This window comes from Oryx dammah, unplaced genomic scaffold (genome assembly GCF_014754425.2).
Source record: "Oryx dammah isolate SB20612 unplaced genomic scaffold, SCBI_Odam_1.1 HiC_scaffold_17, whole genome shotgun sequence".
Lineage (NCBI taxonomy): Eukaryota > Metazoa > Chordata > Mammalia > Artiodactyla > Bovidae > Oryx > Oryx dammah.
The window spans coordinates 7,120,555-7,140,723 of record NW_024070201.1 but is presented as its reverse complement, the minus strand read 5'-3'; positions in this window follow the sequence as shown (position 1 = coordinate 7,140,723).

The following is a 20,169-nucleotide window of genomic DNA, read 5'->3' as shown; positions in this document are numbered from 1 at the left end:
TAAGAGTTTCCCTGGTTTTTCTAATAGATAAGCCAAAGGGATAAGCCTAAAATCTGTCCTGATTGATGTGTCCTTTGTGAGCAGTAAGGGGTTTAACCACAAGGTCATGATGAATTATCCTAAGGAAGATAGTATATTGACTCTAGAGTTGTCAGCATGATGTTGCAATGAATAGAGACTTTCTGCTGTCTTTTCACTGAAGCTCCATAATTTCTTGTCTTTTCCCTGTGTCCTTTGCTTGGAGGGGCTTCCCAGGTGGCGCTGGTGGTACAGAACCTGCCTGCCAATGCAGGAGATGTAAGAAAAATGGGCTCAGTCCCTGGGTCAGAAAGATCCTCTGGAGGAGAAAATGACAACCCACTCCAGTATTCTCGTCTGAAAAATCCCAAGGACTGAGGACCCTGGCAGGCTATAGTTCATATGGTTGCAAAGAATCAGACACTACTGAAGTGACTTAGCACATTGCTCAGAGGAGCTAGCCAGCCTGGTGTCATTTACTCTCAGGCGGGAATAGGTTCACTACCAATCTGATGCTTACCTCCTCCCGCCAGTGTTGTGTGTTTACACTGTGATGAACCAATTGCTGTATTACTTGATTACTGATCCGAAGCCAGGGAAGCATGTGGTTTGAAAAAAGCCATGTCTTGGGCTTCCCTTGTGGCTCAGCTGGTAAAGAATCCTCCTGCAATGCGGAAGACCTGGGTTTGATCCCTGGGTTGGGAAGATCCCCTGGAGAAGGGAAAGGCTATCCATTCCAGTATTCTGGACTAGAGAATTCCATGGACTGTATAGTCCATGGGGTCACAAAGAGTCAGACACAAGTGAGTGACTTTCACTTCACTTGGCAAAAAGAAAGCAGGAACTGAGATGAAAGCAAACGGCATTCCCTATCCTTAAATCTTTCACTTAACACTTGTAATGTATTTGTAGTATATATGTTTCAAAGTAGGAAGCATCAACTTATATAATAATGCTTGTGAATCAGAAATTACATATTAATCCTAAACTTCTGTCACTGGTGAGGATTCAGATGTTTCTGGCAACTGATAGGGTAGTCCAACAGGTGTCAGTTTATATAAGGAGTTTGCTGGGAGCAACTGTTGCTTAACTAAACCTCTCTTGGAGGTCAATGAACATAAGTCTCCAGTATTTTATAAACTGGAGTAGAAAGTGTCATACAGCATGCAACCAGAGGATTCCAGTGAGAGAAGCAGTGTGCAGTAACAAGCAGCAGGAGCATGGAGGTTTCAGAAGTGCCCAGTACCTATCCTATTAATACCCTCAGGTTGTTCAGATGGGATTAAATTCAGTTGCTTATAGTGGAGCACCAGCGACTACATGGACTGTAGTCTCCAAGGCTCCTCCACCCATGGGATTTCCCAGGCAAGAATAATGGAGTGGGTTGTCATTTCCTTCTCCAGAGGATCTTCCCAACCCAGGGATTGGACTTGCATCTCCGACATTGCAGGCAAACTCTACCATCAGAGCCACCAGGGAATCATGGGGTCCCAAAAGTCTGACATGACTGGGTTATTTCACTTTCACTTTCTTTCACTTTAAAATAATAGTTGTTTAAGTAAGTTCCAAATTTGCTGGCATATTGAGTGCAGCACTTTCACAGCATCATCTTTCAGGATTTGAAACAGCTCAACTGGAATTTCATCACCTCCACTAGCTTTGTTCGTAGTGATGCTTTCTAAGGCCCACTTGACTTCACTTTCCAAGATGTCTGGCTCTATACATCATCATGATTATCTGGGTCCTGAAGATCTGTTTTGTACAGTTCTTCCATGTATTCTTGCCACCTCTTCTTAATATCTTCTGCTTCTGTTAGGTCCATACCATTTCTGTCCTTTATCGAGCCCATCTTTGCATGAAATGTTCCCTTGGTATCTCTAATTTTCTTGAAGAGATCTCTAGTCTTTCCCATTTTGTTGTTTTCCTCTATTTCTTTGCATTGATCATGGAAGAAGGCTTTCTTATCTCTTCTTGCTATTCTTTGGAACTCTGCATTCAGATGCTCATATCTTTCCTTTTCTCCTTTGCTTTTCACCTCTCTTCTTTTCACAGCTATTTGTAAGGCCTCCCCAGACAGCCATTTTGCTTTTTTGCATTTCTTTTCCATGGGGATGATCTTGATCCCTGTCTCCTGTACAATGTCACGAACCTCAGTCCATAGTTCATCAGGCACTCTAGCTATCAGATCTAGGCCCTTAAATCTATTTCTCCTTTCCACTGTATAATCATAAGGGATTTGATTTAGGTCATACATGAATGGTCTAGCAGTTTTCCATACTTTCTTCAATTTAAGTCTGAATTTGGCAATAAGGAGTTCATGATCTGAGCCACAGTCAGCTCCTGGTCTTGTTTTTGTTGACTGTATAGAGCTTCTCCATCTTTGGCTGCAAAGAATATAATCAATCTGATTTTGGCATTGACCATCTGGTGATGTCCATGTGTAGAGTCTTCTCTTGTGTTGTTGGAAGAGGGTGTTTGCTATGACCATTGCATTTTCTTGGCAAAACTCTATTCGTCTTTGTCCTGCTTCATTCCGTATTCCAAGGCCAAATTTTCCTGTTACTCCAGGTGTTTCTTGACTTCCTACTTTTGCACTCCAGTCCCTTTTAATGAAAAGGACATCTTTTGGGGGTGTTAGTTCTAAAAGGTCTTGTAGGTCTTCATAAAACCGTTCAACTTCAGCTTCTTCAGTGTTACTGGTTGGGGCATAGACTTGGATTACTGTAATATTGAATGGCTTGCTTTGGAAAAGAACAGAGATCATTCTGTCGTTTTTGAGATTGCATCCAAGTACTGCATTTCGGACTCTTTTGTTGACCATGATGGCTACTCCGTTTCTTCTGAGAGATTCCTGCCCGCAGTAATAGATATAATGGTCATCTGAGTTAAATTCATCCATTCCAGTCCATTTTAGTTCACTGATTCCTAGAATGTTGATGTTCACCCTTGCCATCTCTTGTTTGACCACTTCCAATTTGCCTTGATTCATGGACCTGACATTCCAAGTTCCTATGCAATATTGCTCTTTACAGCATCAGATCTTGCTTCTATCACCAGTCACATCCACAGCTGGGTATCGTTTTTGCTTTGGCTCCATCCCTTCATTCTTTCTGGAGTTATTTCTCCACTGACTTCCAGTAGCATATTGGGCACCTAATGACCTGGGGAGTTCCTCTTTTGGTATCCTATCATTTTGCCTTTTCATACTGTTCATGGGGTTCTCAAGGCAAGAATACTGAAGTGGCTTGCCATTCCCTTCTCCAGTGGACCACGCTCAAACTCAGCAGTGGCCACAGGACTGGAAAAGGTCAGTTTTCATTCCAGTTCCAAAGAAAGGCAATGCAAAAGAATGTTCAAACTACTGCACAATTGCACTCATCTCACATGCTAGTAAAGTAATGCTCAAAATTCTCCAAGCCAGGCTTCAGCAATACGTAAACTGTGAAATCCCTGATATTCAAGTTGGTTTTAGAAAAGGCAGAGGAACCAGAGATCAAATTGCCAACATCTGTTGGATCAAGGAAAAAGCAAGAGAATTCCAGAAAAACATCTATTTCTGCTTTATTGACTATGCCAAAGTCCTTGACTGTGGGATCACAATAAACTGGCAAATTCTGAGAGAGATGGGAATACCAGACCATCTAACCTGTTTCTTAAGAAATCTGTATGCAGGTCAGGAAGCAACAGTTAGAACTGGACATGGAACAACAGACTGGTTCCAAATAGGAAAAGGAGTACGTCAAGGCTGTATATTGTCACCCTGCTTATTTAACTTCTATGCAGAGTACAGCATGAGAAATGCTGGACTGGAAGAAAACACAAGCTGGAATCAAGATTGCCGGGAGAAATATCAATAACCTCAGAGATGCAGATGACACCACCCTTATGGCAGAAAGTGAAGAGGAGCTAAAAAGCCTCTTGATGAAAGTGAAAGAGGAGAGTGAAAAAGTTGGCTTAAAGCTCAACATTCAGAAAACGAAGATCATGGCATCTGGTCCCATCACTTCATGGGAAATAGATGGGGAAACAGTGGAAACAGTGTCGGATTTTATTTTGGGGGGCTCCAAAATCACTGCAGATGGTGACTGCAGCCATGAAATTAAAAGATGCTTACTCCTTGGAAGAAAAGTTATGACCAACCTAGATAGTATATTCAAAAGCAGAGACATTACTTTGCCGACTAAGGTCCGTCTAGTCAAGGCTATGGTTTTTCCTGTGGTCATGTATGGATGTGAGAGTTGGACTGTGAAGAAGGCTGAGCGCCAAGGAATTGATGCTTTTGAACTGTGGTGTTGGAGAAGACTCTTGAGAGTCCCTTGGACTGCAAGGAGATCCAACCAGTCCATTCTGAAGGAGATCAGCCCTGGGATTTCTTTGGAAGGAATGATGCTAAAGCTGAAACTCCAGTACTTTGGCCACCTCATGAGAAGAGTTGACTCATTGGAAAAGACTCTGATGCTGGGAGGGATTGAAGGCAGAAGGAAAAGAGGACGACCCAGGATGAGATGGCTGGATGGCATCACGGACTCGATGGACATGAGTCTGAGGGAACTCCAGGAGATGGTGATGAACAGGGAGGCCTGGTGTGCTGCGATTCATGGGGTCGCGAAGAGTTGGACACAACTGAGCGACTGAACTGAACTGAACTAAGTAAGTTCTCTGGTGGCTCAGATGGTAAAGAGTCTGCCCGCAACATAGGAGACCCTGATTCAATCCCCGGGTTGGGAAGATCCCCTGGAGAAGGGAATGGCTACCCACTCCAGTATTCTTGCCTGGAGAATCCCATGGACTAGTGGGCTACAGTCCATGGAGTTGCAAAGAGTCAAAGACAATTGAGTGACTTACACTTTCACTTTCAAGTGAGATATAAGTTATTTTTCTATTATGTAGAGAAAGCAACAAGATAGGCAGCCCAAGGCTGATAGAGTATCTCAGTGATTGCCAGGTTCCCATGTTCCTTCTGTCAATTTGCTTTACTAGTCCTTTTGCTTTCACAATGATCTCATGGTCCAAAATATCTTTTGGAGTTCCAGTCATCATATTTTCATTCTAGACAAGAAACTGGGACAGGTGATAAAGAACAAATTCCAGATGTTTATCCTTCTTTTCAGAATCCTTCTGAAAGTCTTACTTCCAAAATTCTGCTGATAACCAAATGCTATCACACAACACTGTAAAACTGGTTGGCAAGTGTTACCTATTAGCTAGGGTCAGTACCATTTGTTAAATAGAAATAATTTTGCTAATGCAGAGGTTGACATGTTGACAAATGTTGTCTAAGAAAATTAAATCACCCCAGAATTCGTACAGAATTTACAGGGGTCTTTGGAATGGGGGAAAAGCTTTTATAAAATTGAGAATGCCATTTAGAAATTGCATGTGTTGTGCTCAAAGCCAGTTAAAAATGTAAACATACCAGGCTTTACTGTCTTCTTTAGTGACCTGATTGGAATTAGCAAATGTTTGCTTTAATATTAACAAAATCCCTCTCCCCACACATTATTATCAATAATTGTATATTTGTCTTATGCAATAGTTGAAAAATTAAAATGTTCTAAACTTTAAATAACTGACATAAAATTTAGCAAGTGGTGGTTGCTACACAACAGTTTCAATCTCTTTTCAAGGCAATTTCTAGATCCTGTAATTCACATTTTATTCAAATATCTAACAGCTTATGTGACAACAGGGAATTTTTTTTTTGTACCACAGCTTTCATATTTGTGAAATAATCATGTGAAAATATTTTTGGAAAGGCTATCTACATTCAATGTATGACTAAAATATCATTGGTTCCTTTTAAACTCTACTGTTCATTCAGTAAATATTTATTAAGGGTTTTAAATGAGTGATCACTAGACTGTGCATTTGCAATTTATATCATTTTGTGTGATTACTGGGAATTCTAAAATCTGGGTCACCATGCTACTGGACTCATGGCTTTGTGATTAGATGCTATGAAAAATAAATTCTTCCTGCAATGTCAAATCCAACTCTCTACATAATTTACTTTCTGATTTAGTGTGCAAAATGTACTTACTAGAATAGTAATAATTTAGAGGGTACCATTTTGTAAAATTAAACTTTCTTTATTTAACTTCTAAAAATCCCAATTTCCTTATCTATAAAATGCCTCGTCCAAAATACCACAACTAAAATGAGCAGAACAGGGGTTTGAATCCCAATTTATCTGATTCCAAAGTCTATGTTGTCAACGACTATCAAAACGGTGTGCTTTAAGTGTATTTTATTAAGCAGGTTTTTGTATTAAAGGAAAGGAGGTATTGATGTGTATTCACAATCAGGAATAAATCATTCTGACTGTTTACTGTTCTGGAGCAGAGAGAGCTTTAGAACAACATTCTAAGGATTAGAGGCAGGAGAGTCACTAGTGTGGATGAATCACTCAAACTGAATTCTTTTGACACATACACACACAGGTAGCAATTATTGTAATCTAATATTTTCCTCATCTCTTGGTGAAGAATGAATTTTCAAAGCAACCAAACAATTATGGATGACTAACAAACAGCGTGGAAACTCACACACTCCTTGTATCAGATTTAGGATGACGCAGCACACTATTTATGATGTTTAAACTGTGATCATATCCTTAATCCATTATTTTATTTAATTGTATAGATTAGCTTACTTATCTCTCAGTTATAGGCACTGAAATCAGGCAGGTTGTATGTGAGCAGCCAAAAATAAGATATTCTTAGACTCTATCCATTTAGCAATTTTCAGATGAATGGTTAGACTTACCAGTTTATATTTTCAACTTTATGAAGAAAAATTAACTGAGCCCTAAATCTTATCTCTGCAGTCATAACCACTTGGAAAGATAGTTAACTACATATTGCCCATGAAGTTAAAACCATAATCCATCAAGCTGCTTCGTCTGTCTTGAAAGACCACTTTCTTTCCTTAGACCCTTTGCCATACCCAAATGTCAAAGACTTACCCTTCACTCATTTAATAAACATTTTTTAAATTAATGATGAGATACTAAGTTATGCTAGGCATTGTGTTAAATACTGGGAAAATAAGGTCAATTAAGGAAAAAATATAGCTTTTATCCTTAAGTAGTACCATCTAAGAAGGGGCACTTGGTCTAGAATCCCTGGGGATTCATTCATAAATCCTTGGATAGGTATTTGTATGTCAGTGGAAACTGTGAGAAAATTTTATGTGACTCTACATTTTTCTAGAAAATAGTTCCAAAGTATTTATTAGAATTTCAAAGATAGAAATGTGACTCTCTCAAAAGGTCAAAGAAATATTGGTCTTGTGAGAAGGGCATGCATACACATAAAGTACAGTTTTGAAGGACTCCCCTTGGTCCAGTGGTTAAGACTCCATGCTTCCACTGCAGGTGCTGAGGTTTCAATCATTAGTCAGGAAACTAAGATCCCTCATGCTGCATGAGTGCAACCAAGTTTTTTTAAACATTGATAAAGGTATGTGTTTGTTCTATGGATGCAGAGAAAGGTCATATCAGTGAAATTGTGGGCAATGAAGGAATAGATTAAAATTGAGCTGAATTTTTAAGACTGAATAACTACATGAGAGGACAGAATACAATTCTAGGAAAAACTGTGCTGGTAGGCACAATGACATTACACAGCACGATGCTTCTGGGTCCCTGAAAATAATCTGGTGTGTCTGGATTGGAGGCTGGGTGAGCAGATAAAAAGGCAGGGCATGAAGAAGGAGACTTGAATACTGAGCCCAGAGAGATGGGCACGAGCAAAGACACCCAGAGTTAGAAATTCTTCTATTATTTCACACAGCATTCAAGATAAACATTGGGTTAAAACAGCTGGATTTTAAGTTGAGAAATCTTCCTCTTAAGACTTGCTTACTCTGTAGCAAGAAGATGGATGAGGATGAGCTGGATACAAAAAGTAACCTACTGCCTGGGTAATGAGTCCTGAACTGAAGCTGTTAGTGAGATTATAAGCATGACAGACCCAAGAAATATACTGATGATGTAGAATCCATAGGTCTTGCTAACTTTCTGAAAGGAGGAAGGAGTGAGATAAGGTTGCTGCTGCTGCTGCTGCTAAGTTACTTCAGTCGTGTCCGACTCTGTGCGACCCCATAGATGGCAGCCCACCAGGTTCCCCCGTCCCAGGCAAGAACACTGGAGATAAGGTTAGGATATTCCAATATCTCAAAGAAATGCAGGGCCACTCATGGGGCAGGGAAGGAGAAGCATGTTTGAGAGAAATCAAATATGGTTTTGAACATATTGAGGTCAGGAGTCAATAAGATAACCACATGATCATATACAGTCAACGCACAGTTGTACAGATTTAGCGTTCAAGCAACAGTTAGAACAGGGGAAAATAAGTCGCTCAGTCATGTCCGACTCTTTGCGACCCGTGGATTGTAGCCCACCAAGCTCCTCGGTCCATGGGATTCTCCAGGCAAGAATACTGGACTGGGTTACCTTTTCCTTATGTTACTAAATTAAAGACGTAAGCATATGGTGGAAGTGTGAAGAATGCTGTCACTAGATGGCGTGCATGGCCCCATGAGAGAAGCTCATAGGAACCATGGTAGGAAGCTTTATATCGGTAAGAAAAGGAGGGAATTGAGAATAGAGAAAGAGAGAGGGAAGGAAAACCAGAAGGCCAATGAAGGGAAGAATAGAAAGGTTACAAGTATCAGATGCTTCAGAATGGCAAAGTTAAGATTAAGGCTGATAAGAATTAATACACTGCACTGGCATCCTGACTGGTGTATACCAAGATTTCACACCTATTTTCTGAGTAGGAAACACATCTCTAATATCTTCTCCCAGAATCTATTCCAGATTTTCCTCCCTGGAATGTATCACTTTCAATCTTAAAATTCCCACATCACGTCTACTTTACCTTTTCTAGTATATAATGTGGAGAAGGCAATGGCAACCCACTCCAGTACTCTTGCCTGGAAAATCCCATGGACGGAAGAGCCTGGAAGGCTGCAGTCCATGGGATCGCTGAGGGTTGGACACGACAGCGACTTCACTTTCCCTTTTCACTGTCATGCATTGGAGAAGGAAATGGCAACCCACTCCAGTGTTCTTGCCTGGAGAATCCCAGGGACAAGGGAGCCTGGTGGGCTGCCATCTATGGGGTCGCACAGAGTCAGACACGACTGAAATGACTTAGCAGCAGCAGTATATAACGTGTATTTTGTTTCCTCCACTAGAATGTAAAGTCCAAGATGAGAAAGTGAAAGTGAAAGTCACTCAGTCGTGTCCTACTCTTTGCAACCCCATGGACTATTCAATACATGGAATTCTCCAGATAAGAAAACTGGAGTGGTAGCCTTTCCCTTCCCCAGGGGATATTCCCAACCTATGGATCGAGCCCAGGTCTCCCGCATTGCAGACGGATTCTTTACCAGCTGAGCCACAAGGGAAGCCCAAGAATATTGGAGTGGGTAGCCTATCCCTTCTTCAGCGGATCTTCCTGACCCAGGAATCGAACTGGGATCTCCTGAATTGCAAGTGGATTCTTTACCAACTGAGCTATCAGGGAAGTCTCCAAGATGAGAGAAGCCATTTAGTATTCATCATTGTATCAAAGATAAGATCCTATATAGTTCTAAGCATAAAATTGATTCTTAAAAATATTTGTATATTTGAGTTAAATTATAGCTTTTATGAATATATACCATCTCTTCTATTTTACTAAATGCTGATGGAATAGTCTTTGCTTGAGGCACTTTGCTTCCACAATCAAATTTCCCATGACTTGTTTGCTCTTGAAATTTTTGTTTTGCAACATGGCACATCTCAGTTAGAATTACTAAAATTTTTAAAAGATATTAACATGAAATTCACTTAAATTTAGAAAACTTGCAGATATTTCATTTTGCTTTAGAAGAAGGTGCAGATATTTGGAAATCTAAACAATTGCACTATAGAACTTAACAATTCCAAAAAGTTTGTGTATCACAATTTTAGGTGTTCCTGTCTGCTAGAAGAAGGACATTTGTAATTTGCATGTGGATCTTGAGATCATCTCATTTGTAGGGAATTTGAATTCCTCTTAGTCCTCTTTACAAAATAAGCCCAGTTTGAGAAATTCCTGCTTTCACATAAAAAATACTTTTAAAGTCTACCAGTAAGTATTTAGATGTTAATGTATGACAGAAAGTTTGAAGTACTGACCACAGATAAATAATAAAACAAACGCAAGTCTCAAAAAGCAGAATTTATGGTTTCTTTTCACTTAGAGATTTTATACAAGACCAATTTTTAAATTTTGTTTTATTTATATTGAGTATAAGATTCCTATAGAACATTTGATAGGAGAAAAAGATTTTAACCATGTTCAATTGTTATTATACTGCAAGTCTTTAATGTGTACCTAGATACCCAGGAGGCAGTATATTCATGAAGTCTGAGCTTAAATCCTGATTCCAGCTGTCATGGTCCTCTGAGTCAGGGTTTGTTTAGCAGATACTCAGGAAAAGCATCGGAATCCAGGAATTTACATCTAACTCAGCTATCTGACCCAGGGCAAATTGCGTAACTTCTCTAAGTTTTCGTTTGCTGTAAAATGGAAAAAATTGTGATACTACTTATCCGATAAGATTTTTGTGAAGATTAAATGAGTTACAAGGGGCTTCCCTCATAACTCAGCTGGTAAAGAATCCGCTTGCAATGCGAGAGACCCTGGTTTGATTCCTGTGTTGGGAAGATTCTTGCCTGGAGAATCCCCATGGACAAAGGAGCCTGGCGGGCGACAGTTCATGTGTTTGCAGAGTTGGACATGACTGAGTGACTAGGCACAAATGGAATAATTATATAAAGCAAATTACACATTCCAGGCTCATAAAAATACCTCAATTAATTACATACTTAAGCATCTCAAAAATTCATTTTTTTTTCCTCCTGTAAGATGGGTATGTCAATAGTAGCTGCCTCATGAGGTAACTGCAAGGAATAAATAAGTTTCTCTGTGTTAGGTGTTTTTCTACTCTCCAAAGAGTAAATTTTCTCCTTCCTCCATATAATAGTCATTAGCTAATTCCACAAGTATCTATTAAGAGGGTAACATGTGCTTCTTAATAATATGAATAATTATGTATATCAATATCTCATAAATGGAATAAGGCAGCAAGAACTAGTAGAAAAAATCTCTGGTTCTAGAGACAGAAAGCAAAGATTATCTTCTTACCTTCACTATCCTTTATTTATTTTTAAAATGAATTTGGTTAAGTCATTTAAATTTTATGGTAACCAACTTCTTTATCTCCTAAACTGAGGTACTAACAGCTGTCCTATCTGATGTCAGGTATTGATAGGGCCAAAATAATGCATGTAAAGTTTCTGTGTCAAATGCCACATATTATTATTCATAACAATTTGCTACTGCTCTCCAGGATAAAGGAACAGAAGAAAGCAAATTCCTTAGTGCACTAAAAATTCACTTCTAAGGAGGATCAGATAAGAAATGCCCTGGCAAGAGATTCTTATTCCGATTTCTCCCTCTTAGCTTTTATAGCTATTATTTCCAGTGTCCTAAAAATCAAAATCATCTAAACTCCAGAGAGAGTAATTCCATAGAAATTAAAGTTTAGACTTGTCTATGTTAATGTGACATGGGTAAGAAGTTCATCTGTTGCAAACAACAGTTTCCACAATAGTTTGTATACTCCTGGTGAGGACAAATAAGTTACCATTCCATGTAAGACTAAAAAACTTAGATGCCCAGCCCAAATCTAAATATTGTAGAAGCTGATTTAATGCCATCATAACTACAAGGATTTGCTTCCTTTATCACTACACGGGATTCCCCTGTCTGGTAGTGAAGAGGGAAAGAGAATCTACCTGCAGTGCTGTAGATGCAAGAGACACAGGTTCAATCCCTGGGTCAGGAAGATCCCCTGGAGGAGGAAATGGCAACCCACCCCAGTGTTCTTGCCTGGAGAATCCCATGAACAGAGGAGCTTGACAGGCTACAGTCCATGGGGTTGCAAAGAGTCAAAGACAACTAAGCAGGCATGCACTGTCTAGCTCTGTCAATATGTGCTTGCCTGGCTCACAGGTCATTCTCCAGACTAGCAATGTGCTTCTTCCTGTGCCCTTACTGGCAACCTGCTTTCTTTAATCTCTTCCAAACAGCATTTGAAAATTTAGGAAGTGTTAGAATGATTTTCAATTTACAACAGATGTTATTGGCTACTGTAGTCACATTCTGTCCCATTTCTATGTTTACAATCCAGAAACCTTAGACCTTAAGTCCAAGAAACTGTGTAAGGCAACCAACAGTAGATGCGCAAAGTGTCAAGGAATCCTGGCTCTTAAACAGACATGGTATCAATGGGGAAGTGAAAATTTTCTTCCCAGTGCTTTTTAAACTTTCTCCCATGGGGAGAAGCAACTTTGTTTTCTGATACCAAACCTTTTTCATATTGTTTGCTCTAGACAGAACTGGCAGTTATGTCTTTTTATTTAAAAACACCCATGTACAAATTTGAGAGGTAAAAGATAATAATCTCAGAAGTATTTCCCCAAATCTAGAAGTTTCAGACGGGTATTTATTATTAGTGAAATAATCTTTCTATGAACTAGAGCTATTATCCCCAGGAATAACAATGATGACACTAACTGGAAGAACATCAAAGCCCACACATTTCTGAAAGCCAGGTGTCATAACGCTGCATTTGAGTTTATGTATTGATCAAACAGGCAGGCCCTTCAGTATGATTTGGACAGAAACCTCATCTTTCTCAATACCTAGTTGCCTGAAGTCACCATGTTGGGAAGCTGGTGGTAAACATGAACCACTATTAGAAAAATGGGCAAGTGGATCAATACTTTGATAGAAGAGATTATAAAATGGGTGTTTTAATGAAGAAGAAAACAAGGGTAAAAAATGATTCATAGCGGTATGAAATTCACTGTATTTTCTCAGAATTCACATGGCAGTATTAGGAATGTGAGATGGGAAGAGGAAGAAAAGCAAACCACACTTCCTTCTTTTATGAATTCAATAAATATTTGAGTCAAAACACATGTTAGGCTCCAAAAATATGTAGTTTCCACCCATAGAAAGAAGCGTGGTATAAACAGGCGATTTAAGCATCCTATAAGGTGTGCTACAGTAGGAATCAGAGAAGGCAATGGCACCCCACTCCAGTACTTTTGCCTGGAAAATCCCATGGATGGAGGAGCCCGGTAGGCTGCAGTCCATGGGGTCGTGAAGAGTCAGACACGACTGAGCAACTTCACTTTCACTTTTCACTTTCATGCATTGGAGAAGGAAATGGCAACCCACTCCAGTGTTCTTGCCTGGAGAATCCCAGGGACAGGGGAGCCTGGTGGGCTGCTATCTATGGGGTTGCACAGAGTCAGACACGACTGAAGTGACTTAGCAGCAGCAGCACAGTAGGAGTAGACAGAGATATATAGGAGCACCAGAGGAGGGACCCTGAAACACAGTACTTTCCTAGATGATGTGAATTCTGAACTATGGCATTTTTGCTACCCAGGCAAAGGGAGGAATGTTAGAGGCAGAGGAAACGGTATATTCTTCCCCTCACCTCAAGGCTGCCCTTCAGAAGAGCTGCAATGAGTGCAGTACAATCACAACAGAGTACTGGGAAGAGACATGACCAGAAACCAGGCTAATAAGCACAAACTCAATCCCTGAAGGACTCTACCAGCTTTGTTATGAATTGCACTTTATCCTAAGGGCAATGCGGAAAATGCATTGTCCATAATGCTATGAGAGAAGGCAGCAGAGTGTTTAGGACTGAACTGTATGTCTCAGTTTCTTTATCTGTGAAATGGGCTGATAGGAATAAAACCTCATTTATAGGATTATTTAAAGAGCAAGCAACTTGTACCACAAGAAGCACTGAGAGCAGTACCTGGAATATCATAATCACTCTGTATTAGCTATGTGAATAATGCTGTGTTTTAATTTAGGGAATGTCATAATTAGAATTGTGCTGTAAAATGATCATTCTAACCTCAGAAAGAGGAACGGTTTTACAGTTTGCTTAAAAATGTGAGATTACACTAAATTTTCACTGTGGAGAACAGTTGAATATGTGACTTGTTTGTGAGTAAGCAATGAGATGAGGTTCAGGTTAAACATTTTCTTGAAGTCAAAGAATAGTTTTCAAATTATGACATAAAAAAGAGCCTTATATGATCACTTAGTTTCAATATTCTCATTCAATATGCAAGTAAATGACTGAGAACACACACACAATAACAATTAAACTGAGGGTTCAGTTCAGTACAGTTCTGTCGCTCAGTCTTGTCCAACTCTTTGCGACCCTATGTATCACAGGACGCCAGGCCTCCCTGTCCATCACCAACTCCTGGAGTTCACTCAGACTCATGTCCATCGAGTCAGTGATGTCATCCAGCCATCTCATCCTCTGTTGTCCCCTTCTCCTCCTGCCCTCAATCCCTCCCAGCATCAAAGTCTTTTCCATAGTCAACTCTTCGCATGAGGTGGCCAAAGTACTGGAGTTTCAGCTTTAGCATCAGTCCTTCCAAAGAAATCCCAGGGCTGATCTCTAGAATGGACTGGTTGGATCTCCTTGCAGTCCAAGGGACTCTCAAGAGTCCTCTCCAACACCACAGTTCAAAAGCATCAATTCTTTGGCACTCAGCTTTCTTCACAGTCCAACTCTCACATCCATACATGACTACAGGAAAAATCATAACCTTGACTAGACAGACCATTGTTGGCAAAGTAATGTCTCTGCTTTTCAATATGCTATCTAGGTTGGTCATAACTTTTCTTCCAAAGAGTAAGTGTCTTTTAATTTCATGGCTACAGTCACCATCTGCAGTGATTTTGGAGCCCCCCAAAATAAAGTCTGACACTGTTTCCACTGTTTCCCCATCTATTTCCCATGAAGGGATGGGACCAGATGCCATGATCTTTGTTTTCTGAATGTTGAGCTTTAAGCCAACTTTTTTACTCTTCTCTTTCATTTCCATCAATAAGTTTGTCTGTTCCTCTTCACTTTCTGCCTTAAGGGTGGTGTCATCTGCATATCTGAGGTTATTGATATTTCTCCCAGCAATCTTGATTCCAGCTTGTGCTTCCTCCAGTCCAGCGTTTCTCATGATGTACTCTGCATATAAGTTAAATAAGCAGGGTGACAATATACAGCCTTGATGTACTCCATTTCCTATATGGAACCAGTCTGTTTTTCTATGTCCAGTTGCAACTGTTGCTTCCTGACCTGCATACAGATTTCTCAAGAGGAAGGTCAGGTGGTCTGGTATTTCCATTTCTTTCAGAATTGTCCACAGTTTATTGTGATCCACACAGTCAGAGGCTTTGGCATAGTCAATAAAGTAGAAAGAGATGTTTTTCTAGAACTCTCTTGCTTTTTCCATGATCCAGTGGATGTTGACAATTTGCTCTCTGGTTCTTCTGCCTTTTCTAAAACCAGCTTGAACATCTGAAAGTTCACGATTCACATATTGTTGAAGCCTGGCTTGGAGAATTTTGAGCATTACTTTACTAGCATGTGAGATGAGTGCAATTGTGTGGTAGTTTGAACATTCTTTGGCATTACCTTTCTTTGGGATTGGAATGAAAACTGACCTTTTCCCATCCTGTGGCCACTGCTGAGTTTTCCAAATTTGCTGGCATATTGAGTGCAGCACTTTCACAGCATCATCTTTCAGGATTTGAAATAGCTCCACTGGAATTCCATCACCTCCACTAGCTTTGTTCGTAGTGATGCTTTCTAAGGACCACTTGACTTCACATTCCAGGATGTCTGGCTCTAGGTGAGTGACCCCACCATTGTGATTATCTTGGTCGTGAAGCTCTTTTTTGTACAGTTCTTCTGTGTATTCCTGCCACCTCTTCTTAATATCTTCTGCTTCTGTTAGGTCCATACCATTTCTGTCCTTTATCAAACCCATCTTTGCATGAAATGTTCCCTTGGTATCTCTAATTTTCTTGAAGAGATCTCTAATCATTCCCATTCTGTTGTTTTCCTCTATTTCTTTGCATTGATCATGGAAGAAGGCTTTCTTATCTCTTCTTGCTATTCTTTGGAACTCTGCATTCGGATGCTTATATCTTTCCTTTTCTCCTTTGCTTTTCACTTCTCTTCTTCTCACAGCTATTTGTAAGGCCTCCTCAGACAGCCATTTTGCCTTTTTGCATTTCTTTCCCATGGGGATGGTCTTGATCCCTATCTCCTGTACAATGTCACGAACCTCATTCCATAGTTCATCAGGCACTCTTTCTATCTAATCTAGTCCCTTAAATCTATTTCTCACTTCCACTGTATAATCATAAGGGATTTGATTTAGGTCATACCTGAACGGTCTAGTGGTTTTCCCTACTTTCTTCAATTTAAGTCTGAATTTGGCAATAAGGAGTTCATGATCTGAGCCACAGTCAACTCCTGGTCTTCTTTCTGTTGACTGTATAGAGCTTCTCCATCTTTGACTGCATAGAATATAATCAATCTGATTTCGGTGTTGACCATCTGGTGATGTCCATGTGTAGAGTCTTCTCCTGTGTTGTTGGATGAGGGTGTTTTTATGACCAGTGCATTTTCTTAGCAAAACTCTATTAGTCTTTGCCCTGCTTCATTTCGTATTCCAAGGCCAAATTTGCCTGTTACTCCAGGTGTTTCTTGACTTCCTACTTTTGCATTCCAGTCCCCTATAATGAAAAGGACATCTTTTTGGGGTGTTAGTTCTACAAGGTCTTGTAGGTCTTCATAGAACTGTTCAACTTCAGCTTCTTCAGCATTACTGGTTGGGGCATAGACTTGGATTACCGTGATATTGAATAGTTTGCCTTGGAAATGAACAGATCATTCTGTCTTTTTTGAGATTGTATCTAAGTACTGCATTCTGGACTCTTTTGTGGACCATGATGGCTACTCCATTTGTTCTGAGGGATTCCTGCCCACAGTAGTAGATATAATGGTCATCTGAGTTAAATTCACCCATTCCAGTCCATTTTAGTTCGCTGATTCCTAGAATGTCGACGTTCATCCTTGCCATCGCTTGTTTGACCACTTCCAATTTGCCTTGATTCATGGACCTGACATTCCAGGTTCCTATGCAATATTGCTCTTTACAGCTTTGGAGCCTGCTTCTGTCATCAGTCACATCCACAACTAAATGACTCAAAGTGTCATAGCTAACGAGAGGCAGATCTGATAGTAAATATTAAGCCTGTTATATCCTAACCTGTCTTGTTTTTAACTTCTCCTTCTGTGTTCTTAAAGGACCATGAAATGTGTGGTCATCAGGTTCTGAACTTTGTTTCTTAAGTCTATCTCTGTGACGAGCCTCATTCAAACTAGAACACTGTGCCCTTCCTTTAAATGACTTCCCCAGGCATAGTCTTCATGCTATTGAAATGTTTCCATGAATTTTGTTTTTCGTCTTACATTTCAAAAGATGGAAAGAGCCCTCCGTTGAGGATATTGCATCTATTTTGTAATTGCTGACCAAATCTTTTAAGTGAAATGAAAAACAAACTACCCTCTTGAGTGCAAGTGGTTGTTTGGGATGGAGACAACCTGGAGAATGTTTGTTTCACAGACAGCACCCCATCATATAGCCATTTAAGAGCTGCTTCAAAAGCAATATTTTTCACTGTAGAAAATGAAGAATAATTTTGATCCTGCTTCCAGTGAAGGAAATCAGAGCAAGGAAAGATTTTAGGGTCTCTGGTTCCATCCCTCTACACTGACTGACTGTTTACCAGAGCTTAATAAATGGCCTTGTGTGTCTGTTGAGTGGTGGAATCATGGGACTTGGTGCCAACATTGTTTGTCCCATGCCTTTGAACAAATAAGTTGATCCCTTTTTTGATACACTTAGGAAATGAGAAAGAATAAGTGAGTGTTTTATAAACATAGCTCTCTAGAGTAACATGATATAAAGCATTCAAGATACTTAGAGAATGAAACCTCAAATAGTACTTTTTATATCACTTTTTAAATACATTTGAAAACACTGATTGGTTAAAAAAAGTGATTTTTTATATTGCTTGAGGTTACTAACTTACAAATATATAACACAATATTATGTTTGGCTTGCCACTATAAGAAAATCATGTTGGTGAAGGGCATTAATAAAAATGTTACATACTAGAACAATGAATATCAACTGAATCCCCTTCTCTAGAATCAAGCAGCCTGATAAGATGGAATAATACAAAAGGACAATAGACATTTACCTTATAACCTTAGGCTACTTGGTTTATACATACCTCCTCTGTGGGGAAAGCTGCAAATAGGGCCTGCTGCCCCTGGAAAGGGGGCCTCCATGTTACCCAGTGTTTACTAGAGAACTCTCATTTTCAGCATTCATCAAAGATTTAAAAAATAACATTTTGAATCTGGCCCAGTGCCAAGGGTTTAATTTTTTTTTTTTTTCATAAGGAGGGAGTTCAAATTAACAGAGCTTATTTCACATGTGTGTAGAGGTAAAAGGGAAGATAAGGAGAAGGGAATATTTTCAAAGAGTAGAAGATCTTAACAAAAATGGTATTGGGACTTTGAAGAGTACAAAAATATGATTCAACTTATATTTTCATCATGTGTTATAATTATCAAGCATTTCCTGTTTATAAACACATGTGACATCAGAAGATTTTCTTAATGACTTCCTGGGTATATAGCACAGTGAAGACTAGTAGTAGAATCTTGATGGTGACAAAATATTACTGGATGACATCCATAGCCTAAAATACAGTATATACTATGAAAGTCAGTAATTGCATTACACATTTGGTCATTTTGACATGGAATGGTTCCTTCATTTAAGAAAGATTGTGGGAAGATTTAGAGTTAGAAGAGCTAATCACTGCCTTTGACAAACTTAAATTTTGGTACAGTAAACAATCCTCTCCCACATTTTCTCCACTACAAATTAAATTGAATAAATTATCAGTGTGACTGAAAAGCCTGAAACTAATCATTTTCTTCTTACTGCACTGAGTTAGGTTCTACTCATCATTATAATCACAAATAAGCCTTGTGAATTTTGACAAGTCACTTATCTTCTCACTTTCCTAGTCTTTGATGTGAGTTGTATACAGATAATAGAAGCCTTTGGAGAGCTTTTAGAAGGTTTTAAGCCTAGGAATGACAAGATTTGGCTTTCTTTTAAAAAGAGTCATTCTCTACTTATGTTTGGAGGCTGTTACAGAAATTCAAATAAAAGATGATGAGAGCGCAGACTAACATGATGAGAAGTGATCAGATCCTGGATATATTTTGAAGGTAGAATCTGCTAGGTTTCCTTTCAGATTGTCTGTGGGACATATCTAAAAAAGGAGCCAAAGATATTTTCAAAGTTTATGACTTCAGCAACTAAAATTATGGGCAATAGCAGCTCACATGAAAGGCTACAGTTGAAAAATAATTGGGGTGTATGCACTTGTGTGTGTGGTTAGGGGGCAGTGTTGATTTGGGGTTCCACTTTGACATATTAAATTTGACATGTCAACTCATTTTTTCCTTATTTTTGCAAGGTAGTCTTAGCCAAATCACTGTAAGTTTGTTAAACAAGCAAAGAAGTATAATGAAGAGAATATGGACATCAGACTCCCACAGATCTGACCTCCAGGGGCAACTTCTCCACTTATTTCTTGTTGCAGCTTGGGGAAGACACTGTAATCTACTGAGTTTCAACTTCAAGATCTAAAAATGGACATAATGATATCTACAATGAAATATAGTTTCTTGAGGATAAAATAAAATACCATAAGTGAAACAGTTATATGCACATAGTGCACAGTTAATTATTGCCTATTATAATTGCTATTATTATTATTTTAAAAACTAAATATTGTTTCAAACAGAGCTAGTGAGTCACCACTTTCTAGATGCTACTGTGAACTCTGCTCTCAATCTCTCCACTAGATTTTAGATCCCATATTAATATTTTCTGTGCCCGACTACCCCCTGACTTAATTATTACACTATGCTGTTCCTTCTCTTGCCATCCATAGAGTTATTTCTACCCTGGTCTATTATCCACCCCCCCCTTTTTTTTTTACCAGTGGAGATGAGCTCCTAATGCAGATTTTCATTTTTTTGACTTGCAACTACTTAATCCAACACATTATTATTGAACTGTACCTGATAGAGAGAAGTCTAGAAGAATATAGTGGGGCCATATTACAA